The sequence below is a fragment of the Myodes glareolus genome, chromosome X (assembly GCF_982192425.1).
Source record: "Myodes glareolus chromosome X, mMyoGla1.1, whole genome shotgun sequence".
NCBI classification, from domain to species: domain Eukaryota; kingdom Metazoa; phylum Chordata; class Mammalia; order Rodentia; family Cricetidae; genus Myodes; species Myodes glareolus.
Genome location: NC_142053.1, coordinates 56,831,630 through 56,844,390, shown reverse-complemented (window position 1 = coordinate 56,844,390; position 12,761 = coordinate 56,831,630).

Below are 12,761 nucleotides of genomic sequence, written 5' to 3'. Positions count from 1 at the left end.
AAAGATAGGTATTTTGAAAATGTCTTTACTTCAAAATTGAAGTCAAAAGATATGTTACTTTGTAGAAGAGGTTTTGCTTTTGTTTCTACAGGAAATGAGGGACTGTGGACTCATTATGGGTTAAGAAAAATCAGGTTTGATCAGGGAAGACCTCCTGAGAAACTTTCCATAAATTCAGAAGGCCCAGATGTCTTAGTTCTATATCCAGAACAGTTTCAAGACTGTTGGCTGAGATGATAAAGCCTCACTGAATTCTCCAGTCAGGACTTGATTATAATTTTAAATTTTCTTTGGGTTCCCATAAGATTATCACTGGTTCCAATCAACTGAAGTAGCCTGGACAACTATGCCCACATTTCCAAAAAATAGATTGTAGATGTTTTTTCTTTACTTAGAGTGTTGGTCACAAGATGTTATGAATAAAAGTCTGGACAAAAAACTAAACATAGGATATTAGATTCAGAGTGCTTGTTTTGAAAAAAAAGTGAGGGGGAAAGTGCTGTGGTACAATGGTCTTGTACTTTGTAAAGATTTTTCAGCTATATTTTAATAAAATGCTGATTAGCCAGCAACCAGACTGGAAGTATGGGGATGGTGGCAGGAAGTATAGATGGGAAAACAAGAACAGGAGAATTCTGGGAAGAAGAAAGCTCAGTCTGCAGTCATCACCCAGACACAGAGGAAGCAATATGAAAACACCTCACTGATGAAGGTACCAAGCCACATGACTAATACAGACAATAATTATGGGCTAATATAAGTTATAAGAATTAATAAGAAGCCTGAGCTAATAGGTCAACCAATTTATAATTAATGAAGATCTCTGTGTGTTTCTTTGGAACTGAACAGCTATGGAACTGGGTGGGAAAGAAATCTATGTCAACAGTTTTTGTGTGATTTGGCTCTGAGCCAAAAAATAAATAAATAAGTTTATGTCTACATTAAAATTATAGCCCAATATACTTTATCTATTTACATTATAATCTCATGTCATTATAAATATTATATGTCATATTAATATATTCACATTATTATCACATGTCATCCTAATGAGTTGTATATGAGATTCAGTGTATACTAAATTTATCAGTGTCTACAGACTTATGAAATTAAGTATGTAGTAGGTAGAACACAGAATACTAGAGAGAAAGAGAAACTGAAGGAATAAATTTGTTATCAGTTCAAAGCAGGATACTCTTTATTATGAAAATTTTAGTTAATTTATAAGACCCAAGGTAAATTAGCATGTGGACCAAGGTTTTTCCTTCTTTGATCCAAAATTTACTATTTATAATGGGATGGTCTTCCTGATCTATAAATTACCAGTTTAATATTTTTATATGACAACTATTCACCTCTGAACTTCATCTTCCTTCTAGCACATACCATGATAATAGGTTGAAAATTTTCCAGTCATAAAATATTAATATTTTCTATTCTGTTTCATATTTGGCTACAATCATTTAAAAGAAAATTGAATGCATTTCTACTGTTTTTGTTTTAAGAAAGTTCAGCTAAATATACAATTTTAATTTTTTAACATTTAGTAATTCTTTGAGGATTTCATAAAATGTACTTCAACCCTCCTTTTGGCACTGCTTCCACTTTCTTATCCAGTTTTGAGACATTTTTGCTGTGTGAACTTTTATTGCTCCTTCAGTCAATAGCCTTTAAGATACCAACCCACTTAGATGTGGTCTCTTAGACTGTAAGTGCAACTGTAAAGCATGTACTTTCTCCCTTACTCCCAGCTCTTGCTTCCAGCTGTTAGACTTTATTCCCATTTGTACAGAGGACTGTTATCTAAGACAGTAATCTGTAAGCTTCCCCTAAATAAATAACCTTTTCTTATTCATAATTCTGAACTGGTATGGAATTATTTTGTGACTTCTGCCTTTGTCTGGCACCCAACTGTTTGGTTTTAGAATCCCCTGCTCTGACTGTGTGTGTCTCCTCTGCCAGGTTTGAAGCATGCCTGGCTCAGCATGAGTCTTCCCACAGCCAACCTTGGCCACAGCCTATGCACGGAGCCAGCAGTTCATTTGGATGTACAATTCTTGTGCAACATCTTTTCTTGCTTCAGTTGGCCACAGTCCTTTATATATTTGTGTTACATACCTTGCAGCAACTTCAAGTTCCCACGCACTGCCCCTGGTGCCTGTGCCCCATCACTGTGTACTGTGAAAAATCAGATGGGATATGGACTTTCCCAGGTGTCTCTTTTATCTTGTTATTTCTCTTCTCATGTGGTTGCTGACCAATCAGGGTCCACTGTGGTGTACACAGACTGTGATTTCTATTAAAAACTGTTTTTAATCTGAGCATATCTTTTAGCCTTTCACTCTAATATCAGATTTAGATCAACCACACTATTCCAAGTGTGCAATTTGGCCTCACTGGTTTTGTTTTGTAGGTTGCCCATGGCACCTTCAGACATGTAATGGTTATTGCACTTAATATTCATAATTTGAAATATTAATTATAAATGTATAATTTAAAAGGGCAATATTCCAGACAACCTAACCATCCAGGGTTTCAATACCCTCTTAACTTACACCATGTATGAAGTTTTACAAGACTTATATGATTTTCCTCCTACTTCATTATTTTTGATTCTGGGGTTTACTCTTATCCTCAATATTTTTTCTTAAAACTGTGGTTTGATAATAGAGCTAAGAATGAGGCACTTTTAGAAATGATACAGTCTTTACAGACTGATATCAAAATTCTAAAAGAAGAGGTCAGAAATCTGAAGAAGGATATGATCAATTCAACTAACAAAATTCAGTTAACTCAGGTACTTTTAGAAATGCTACAGACTGATAGTGATTTATTAAAAGGAAAACTCAGCACTCTGGAGAAGGATAAAGCCAATTTGGCACATAAAACCCAGACAATGACAGTGGGTGCTGAAAGATAATTAGAAGGAATTCGTGCTGTTGAATATATTAATTGGTCTTGTCAAAGGGGTATGACAGACTGACTGTGATAAAATGTTTCTCCAGGAAGGGAATATGCATGCTATAAAGATTATGTCCAAGGATGAGACATTATCTCTACTGGACAGACTTTATACCTTGGAATCCTCAATGAGGGCACTAGAACGAAACACTTGACAGGAGATTCAGACTTTACAAAAGGGCATGGTAAATAGGGTTGAAAAGATTGAGGACCTTATCGAATTTGATGACCAGGGGCAAAAGATACAAAGACAAAATTTAGCCTCATCAGTACATAAAAACCTCTGGGATAGTTTCACCAGAGTTCTGCCTGCCTTTCTGGTGAAAACATCAGAAATAACATCTGGCCCCAAGTACGCTAAGGTTGTCAAGGAATATTTATGGGAGCCAATATGTATGACTGATCTAAAGGAAGTTAAACAAGCAGTTATAGCTTACAGACTACATTTATCCTTTGTTACAGAAATGGTCAAAACATGGGCTTGTAGTAACAAAGTAGTACCACAAGACTGGACTCAGTTAATCTCAACAATCCTAGAAAGTGGATTGCAATTACTTTGAAGGTGATATTTTAAGGAAGAAGCTAAAATTTTAGAGGAACTGGAAAAAGCAAAAGGATTTGAGATTTCCCTAGATCAAATTCTAGGCAAGGGACTTTAGTCTGATCCTCGGGATCAAGCTCTTTATAATGACCACACCTTGTCCCTATGTAGCACAGCAACTTTAAAGGCTTGGAACAGGATTTAGGAATCAAGAAAGAGAATTGAATCATATCTTAGGGTTAAATGGGTCATAAAGAACCTTTTAGTGACTTTTTACAAATACTAACTAGGGTTGTACAAATAGGGGTAACTGACCTAGAAACTGGAATCTTTTGTTAATGAGAATGCCAACTTAGAACATGAAAGGATCCTTCGGCCTTTAAAGATAAGATCAGCACCCATAGGTGAATGGTTCTTGCAAGTAATGAATGTCGAGACACTTGAATATGGTACTGAAGTTTGGATAGGATAATAATTTCCAATGATAAGAGAAGACATCAAAATACCAAAAGTTTTAATTGTGGTAGAATGGGACATCTGAGAAGGGATTGTAGACAAGGGATTCCTAGGAATAATGTCTTCTCTTGGAATGGCAGGAATAGGAGGACTCAGCCTTCAAGTATATGTAGGAGGAATGGCAAAGGCCAACATTGGAGCAATGAATGTAGGTCAATGAAAGATAGACAAAGCAAAGCAATACCATCAGAAAATGCCATAGAGGGGTTCTTGCAGGCCCCATGACGAATATGGTTCAGTTATTCCCAGTTACTATGGAGAACGTGTCCCATGAGGAAAATTTTAAAAAATCTAGTGCTTACTGTTAAGAACAATACTGGTCAAAATGATGGAATAAATGTGGAGAATTAGTCAAAAACTCCAGTAGGACATAGAAAACATATATTCTGATAGACTTCTGTAAATGATCAAAGATGAAAACTAAGATTGTGTGTAAATAGTACATTTATTGAAGGAATATTAGACATGGGTGTGGATATAAGTATCATTACTCCAGAATCTTGGCATCTGAATTGGCCTCTTCAAGAGGTAGATGTTCAGTTCCTAAGAATTGGAAACCTATCTCAGGTAAACCAAAGCATGAGAGGGGTTGAATGCCTAGGGCCAGAAGGACAGAGTGAAAGATCAAGGCAATATGTAGCTAATATTGCCGTGAATTTGTGGGGCATTGCTGTGAATTTGTGGGGTCATGACCTAGTGCAGCAATGAAATATGCAGATTAACATTCCTGCCTTCCAAAAACTTACGTTTCTGGGGAAAATATTAGAAGATATAGATGACTGTCACCACCCATTCAGGCTGTACAAGAACACAAAGCAATTGATAAACCTTCAGAGGTACTAATAGCCATGCCTTAAAAATGGTTAACTGAGAAACTGATACGAGTTAAGCAGTGGCCTCTAGCTGAGGAAAAGCTGCAGACTTTAGAACAGCTAGCACAAGAGCAACTAGATGATCGACATATTAAAGAATCTACCAACCCTTGGAATTCTCCTGTGTTTATTGTTAAAAAGAAATCTGAAAATGGAGAATAGTGACAGATCTCAGAGCTATCAACAAAGTTATTCAGTCTATGGTCCCTCTACAATCTGGAATTCCTCTGTCTTCTCTGTTACCAAAGGAATGGCTTTTTATAGTGATTGATTTAAAGGATTGTTTCTTCACTATACCTCTGCATGAAAAGTTTGCCTTCACAGTGCCTGCTTCTAATAATTCTCAGTCTACTAGGAGATATTAATGAACCATCATCATACAGGGAATGCTCAATAGCCCCACCCTGTGCCAATACTTTGTCAGCCAGTCATTGGAAATAATATATAAGCAATTTCTTAAGTCTATAACCTACCATTACATGGATGACATCTTGTTATCTGATTCAAATACAGATAATTTAGAAAGGATGTATGAAGAAGTAAAGCAAGTTTTGCCTAAACGGGGAACAAAATGACTCCTGAAATGACTCAAAGAAGAGATTCTGTTAATTGCCTTGGTTACATAATAGGTTTGCAGAAGATTAGAACGCAAAAATCACAAATTAGGAGAGATCAATTGCAGGCTCTTAATGACTTTAAAAGATTTTTGTGAGACATCTCCAGTCTACAACCAGTTGTTGGGATAAAAATTGACCTAATAATTCATTTGGATAAAACTTTAGATTATTTTAATTCTTTAGATGATAAGGACTTAAATAGTACCACAGAATTAACAGCTGAAGTGGAAAAGGAATTGACAATTGTTTAGGAGAAATTACAGCAGGTATGTGTGGAGAGTGTGAATCCAAATCTTAATTGTATTCTAGACATATTGCCTCCCAGAATTTTTCCTATAGAAATTTTAATACAGAGAGATGATTATCTTAGAATAGATCTTTTCACCACATAAACCAAATTAAAAAATTAGAAACTTATGTGGAAAAGGTCTCTGAATTAATTATAAAGGGTAAATTGAAACTTTGTCAATTAACGGATATAGATCCAGTGGAGATTAGGTACCTTTTACTACTGATGAAATAAAAAAGTTATAGGTAGACAATAAACCCTGAAAAAGGGCTTGTGATAATTTTTTGGGAGAAATTAATAGCAATTATTCCAAAAGCAATAGACTTAACCTTATAAAGAGAACTCTTGGATTCTTCCCCAAGTTGTATGTAATGCTCCAATAACTGAAGACTGTACATTTTATACTGATGCTAATTAATCCAGAAAGGCAGGTAAAAAAATCAGAAAAATTAAATAAGGTGGAAAAAAGACCTTATAATTCTGTCCAGAAGGCAGAATTATATTCTATTTTCATGGTGCTAAGAGATTTGAAAGAAACTTTTAATATAGTTACTGATTAAAAATATAAAGAAAGAGTTGTCTTGCATATTGAAACTGCTGAATTTATACCAGATGATACAGAATTGACTTCATTATTCATCCAGTTACAAGACATAATCAGAAAAGGGTTTTGTTCTATACACATAACACACATCCAAACCCTTACGTTTCTGTCAGGTCCTCTAGCACAAAGTAATGCAGAAATTGATAAATTGCTGATTGAAATTATGTTGCAGGCCTCATAATTTCATAAAAACATCCTGTCAATAGCAAAGATCTAAAGAAAGAGTTTTCTATTACATGGCAACAAGCTAAGAAGATTTGAAAGAGGTGTCCTACTTGCTCTATCTATAACCAAACACTTTTGCCTGTTGCCCACAGGATATTTAAAGGAATGAAATCTGACAGATGGATGTGTTCCACTTTGCAGAATTTGGTAAATTAAAATATGTACACCACACCACAGACATGTATTCAGGTTTTCAATGGGCAACCACCTTATGCTCAGAAATGGCTAATACAGTAATCATGCATTTATTAGAAGTTATGGCCATCATGGGCATTCCTACACAAATAAAGACAGACAATAGTCTGGCATATGTATCTAAGAAAATAAAATGTTTTATTTTCTTATTATAATATAAAACACATAACAGGCATATCAAATAATCCTACAGGTCAGGCAGTTATAAAAAGGTCAAATTGTACTATAAAGGATAGGCTGAACAAATAGAAAAGGGTGGAAAATTCTCCAAGAAATTGCTTACATAATGTTTTATTAACCTTAAATTTTTTTAGTGCTAATGACAAAGGAACTACGGTGGTATCGAGGCATTGGATAATGGAAAAAAAATCTTCTGAATTGAATCAACCAGTATATTTCTAGGACATGTTGACCTCACAACAGAAAAGAGGAGACATGCTATGTTTGGGAAGGGGTTTCGCTTTTATTTCCATGGGAGAAGAAAAACTATGAATACCATCAAAATTAATAAATGTTCAGTTTGAAAAGGAGAAACCTCTTGAAAAAGAGAAATGACAGCTCATCCACAATGGTGACAAACATACAGATAATAAGGAAGACCTATAGGGTTGGGACAGATTTCTGCTCTTATCTTAACTAGAAAATACACGTTTTCAAAAATTCAAGAGACCCTGAATGTTTGAATGGTGACAGAAGTTAAAATAACTATCTACTAAGGATCATCTAGAAAAAGGAATATAAGTGATGAGATCAAGTAATTAATGCATATACATTTAAATATATATCTATATATTTATTAAAATATATAGCTGGTTTTGAAGTTGGACAATGGCTCTGTACTTCTCAAAATCCAAGCTTGTTGTTAAAAACAACATTCAAATTTTCTGTCTCATAAAGGGAGCCATCAGGTAAGGAACAAAAGGAAGACTTTAGGAAAAATTTTACTTTATCAATGTCTATTTTGTCTATATTGTATTCTTTATTGAATGCATGTCTCTATGAATAATGTTTTAGTTTTCCATGATGAACAATAATTTTTTCTATAGATCCTTTTTTTAGGATCTATAAAGTTTCTAGGAAGAAAATGGGGCCCCACAACAACAACTCCACCTAATTGAGATGATATCTTGATACTGTTAGTGCTACTATAAGGCTGTTTTTTTTGGGGGGGAGCTGCTGTAATGGTATACCTTTTCAGAATGTTCTGGCCAGAACTCCAAATAAGAACTTTGAAAAAACAAAAACCTTATCGACTGCTCAGAAATTGTTTGCAACTATACTAGGCAGTAATTTTGAAACGTAACCATCACCTTACTTTTGCAGGATCCAATTAAGAGAACATCAGTTGGAAGCAATTCTAGAGGATGATGCCCTCTACCCCCAAAAAGTTTGTCCTCAGTGTTGGAAACACTGTTTAGGGGTTGCTGATTATTACTTGTATTAGACAGAGGGTTGGGGTGAAAACTATGCTAGTCTTTTAAAAAAAGGATAACAATAGTGGGTAATAGAGTGAATACTTGTGAGTTATTTTTTATGAATAATTTACATTGATACAGTTTTTGTATATTGATACAAGTTCAAATTATATTTGCTATTTCTGTTTACAATATTTGTACACCTATGCCAAGTTATTCTGTCAGATTTTATATCTGTATGCTTCTACCTCTGTTTAGGATATTTCATACACTAATACAACTTTTTATATTTTCACATTACATTATATATTATTCCTACCTCTGATCAAGATACTTATACATTGTTTACATTTTTAGGTCATTGTCCTCATTTGTGGCACATTAGTTTACAGGTTATTTAATATTCTGACATGAAGTTTTAGTCTTTAAGTTATACAGGTATTAAATATCATAGGCCAATAGTTGTTCGTGTTTGTTGTACATGCAGTCAGATAAATTAGGTTCTTCAGATACATAGAGATTATATTCTGTCTAGATAGGTAATCTTCAACCACTTCAAAGATTTGCAGAACATGACATTTAAAGAAATTAGGGTTCTGTTGACATGAGACATGATTGCTCCTGACAGCACCAATCTACTCCTAACATAATGTTGAATACCAAAGACACACCACTCAGAGTTTGTTTTTTTCTTGGCATAATTAGACTTTGGGCAAGGAACTGATCATACCTCAATCACTGACAAAGTACATGGTATCTGGAAATGGATAAGCAGGACACAAGGAAAAAAGACTTTCAAATCTTGCCAAGACAGGGTAGGATGGTTCTTACAAGTTTCTTGCCTCTAAAAATGGTCTATCACTTTGCTTGGTCTTAGCCAAAGTTGGTTGCTTCATCATTGCAAATGAGACTTTGAGTAATTGCTCAGGTAGCCAATTGTCTACCTCATATACTACTCACTTTGGAAGCTGTTTGATTGCAGTTTCTGCCTACTCAAGTAATATTATCTCCCTTCTCAGGCCTTTGATGTGGTTGAAGATTAGATAGTCATAGTCACCACCCTCTTATGATCAAGCCAAGCAATTTTCAATACATGACTTAGGCTCCTTAGAATAGAATGTTCATTGTAATTGTAATCTTATACTTGATATTTGTTTCTAGTATATATAGTTTTGCATTGGGTTTGGAACTCTCTTATTTAAACAAGAGGGGGAGTTGCTATGGAAACTTTTTCTGCTCCTTCAGCCAAGAGTCTTTAAGATACCAACCAACTTGGGCATGGCCTCTTATACTATAAATGCAGCTGTACAGCATGCTCTCTCTCTCTTGCTCCCAAGTCTTACATCTGGCTACTAGACTCTATTCCTGTTCATGCAGAAGACTGTGATCTTGGACAGTGATATGTAAGTTTTCCCTAAATAAATAACCTTATATTATTCATAATTCTGAACTGGTGTGAAATTATTTTGTGACTTCCACGTTCACTATTTCCTCCTTGTCTTCTCCCCCTCTTTATTCAACTGAGTCCAATTTGTGTTGCCAAACTATTTTTGTGCCTGGGACCTGTTCCGTACCATTGCTCACATCATTAAAGAAAACTTACAATCCCTCTCCCAGCTCTTAACAAATGTCAATAGCTCATTGACTGTTTACAGAACTTTATGTTTGTCTTTCTTTCATTATGATGGGATATTGTCTGAATGAATCTTTTACATATCTTGTGCATGCCCTAAAACTTGATGCCAGTTCACACGAGCATCTGCTCTCTTTTGTCTAAAAACACTGTTTGTTGAAGTTATTGACAATTCCAGGCTCTAAAACTTCCTTATAATCCCCCTTCTGCAAAGATCCCCAAGTCTTAAGGCAAAACATAGTGTGATCGGAATGTCTGAATAAGAGCTGAACACTTCACAGTATTTTGTTCTCTGAACATTTACCAGATGTGGTTCTTTGTTTTAATTGGTATCTACTGCAAGGATAAGCTTCTCTGATGAGGGTTGAGAGATGTTCTGATCTATAAGTACAGTAATAAGCCACTAGGGTTATTTTATAACTATATTCATTTAACAGAATCTGGAAATTATAACATACTAGTTTTAATTTTTTTTTTTTTTTTTTTGTACATTTTATTAAATTATAAAAGTTTCCATTTCCGCCCCCCCTCCCAACACCCTCCCACTCCCCCTACTCCCCCTCCTCCTCCCTCTTCGTCCCCCAGGGCAGTCAGGGTTTCCTGCCCTGTGGGAAGTTCCAGTTCCTTCCCCCTCCCTCCAGGTCCAGGAAGGTGAGTGTCCAAACAAACTGGATCCCCAAAATCCATTATATGTAGAGGAAACAGGTCCCAATGTCATAGTCAATGGCTTTTCAAAAAGACTTCGGGTCAGCCACAGTCAGAGAATCCGGCCAAATTCGGAGAGTCTGGTTAGATCACGTCCTCGTTCAGTCCCGGTCCAACTGGCCTTGGTAAACTCTCATCAGATCCGTTCCCTTGTATCAGTGGGTGATAGCATCCCTCGCAGTACTGATTTCGTTTTTCATGTTCTTCCTCCATCTGCTCCTCATTTGGACCTCGGGGGGCTCAGTCCGGTGTTGCAATGTGGATCTCCGACTGTATCGCCGTCCTTCGTCAGATGAAGGATCTATGGTGATAAGCAAAATATACATCAGTATGGTCATGGGCCACGGCCGATTCAGGCACCCTCTCCTCTGTCCAGAGAGCAATCTGGGGGATCTCTCCTTGGACCTGGGATCCCATATATAATCAAGTCTCCTGTAAACCCTAAGATGGCTCCCTTAGTTAAAATATAATCTTCCCTGATCCCATATTCATCCTTCCTCCCTCCCCCCCCCCATCCCAGGCCACCAAGCTTTCCCCGTTCTTCCCCTACTCCCTTCTCTCTAACCTTCTCCCCTTCCATCGACCCTCCCTCCCCCCCATGCACCCGAGGTTACCTGGGACTCTTGTCTATTTCCTACCTCCTGGTGGATAGCTAAATAATCTTCATCAGGTTCATCTTCTTAATTAGCTTCTCTAGGATCACGAATAATAGGCTCAAAGACCTTTAATTATGGTTAGAATCCACTTATGAGTGAATACATACCGTGTTCCTCTTTTTGGTTCTGGCTTACCTCACTCAGTAAAGCGTTTTCTATTTCCATCCATTTGCATGCAAAATTCAAGATGTCATTGTTTTTTACCGCTGAGTAAAACTCTAATGTGTATATGTTCCACACCTTTTTTAACCATTCTTCTATTGAGGGGCACCTAGGCTGTTTCCAGGTTCTGGCTATTACAAATAGTGCTGCTATGAACATAGTAGAACAAATGCTTTTGTAGTATGTTCGGGAATCTTTAGGGTATATTCCCAAGAGTGGAATTGCTGGGTCCTGAGGGAGGTTGACTCCCAGTTTCCTGAGAAACCGCCACACTGATTTCCACAGTGGCTGCACGAGTTTGCATTCCCACCAACAATGGATGAGTGTTCCCCTCACCCCACAACCTCTCCAGCATAGGCTATCATTGGTGTTTTTGACTTTAGCTATTCTGACAGGTGTGAGATGGTATCTCAAAGTGGTTTTGATTTGCATTTCCCTGATCGCTAAGGAGGTTGAGCATGACCTTAAGTGTCTTCTGGCCATTCGAAGTTCATCTGTTGTGAATTCTCTGTTAAGTTCAGTACCCCATTTTTTAATTGGGTTAATTAGAGTTTTAGTGCCTAGTTTCTTGAGTTCTTTGTATATTTTGGAGATCAGACCTTTGTCTGATGAGGGGTTGGTGAAGATCTTCTCCCAGTCAGAAGGCAGCCTTTTTGTCCTACTGACAGTGTCCTTTGCTTTACAGAAGCTTCCCAGTTTCAGTAGATCCCATTTATTCATTGTTTCTCTTATTGTCTGTGCTGCTGGGGTCCTACTTAGGAAGAGGCCTCCTGTGCCTAAATCTTGTAGACTACTTCCCACTTTCTCTTCTATCAGGTTCAAAGTGGACGGATTAATGTTGATGTCTTTAATCCATTTGGACTTGATTTTTGTGCATGGTGATAGATATGGATCTACTTTCATTTTTTTACAGGTTGACATCCAGTTATGCCAGCACCATTTGTTAAAGATGCTTTCCTTCTTCCATTGTATACCTTTAGCTCCCTTGTCGAAAATTAGGTGTTCATAAGTTTGTGGGTTAATATCTGGGTCTTCTATTCGATTCCATAGGTCGACTTCTCTGTTCTTATGCCAATACCAAGCTGTTTTCAATACTGTAGCTCTATAATAGAGTTTGAAGTCAGGGATGGTAATGCCTCCAGAAGTTCTTTTATTGTATAAGATTGTTTTGGCTATCCTGGGTTTTTTGTTTTGCCATATAAACTTGATTATTGTTCTCTCAAGGTCTGTGAAGAAGTTTGATGGGATTTTGATGGGGATTGCATTGAATCTATAGATTGCTTTTGGTAGAATTGCCATTTTTACTATGTTGATTCTCCCAATCCAAGAGCAGGGGAGGTCTTTCCATTTTCTGGTATCCTCCTCAATTT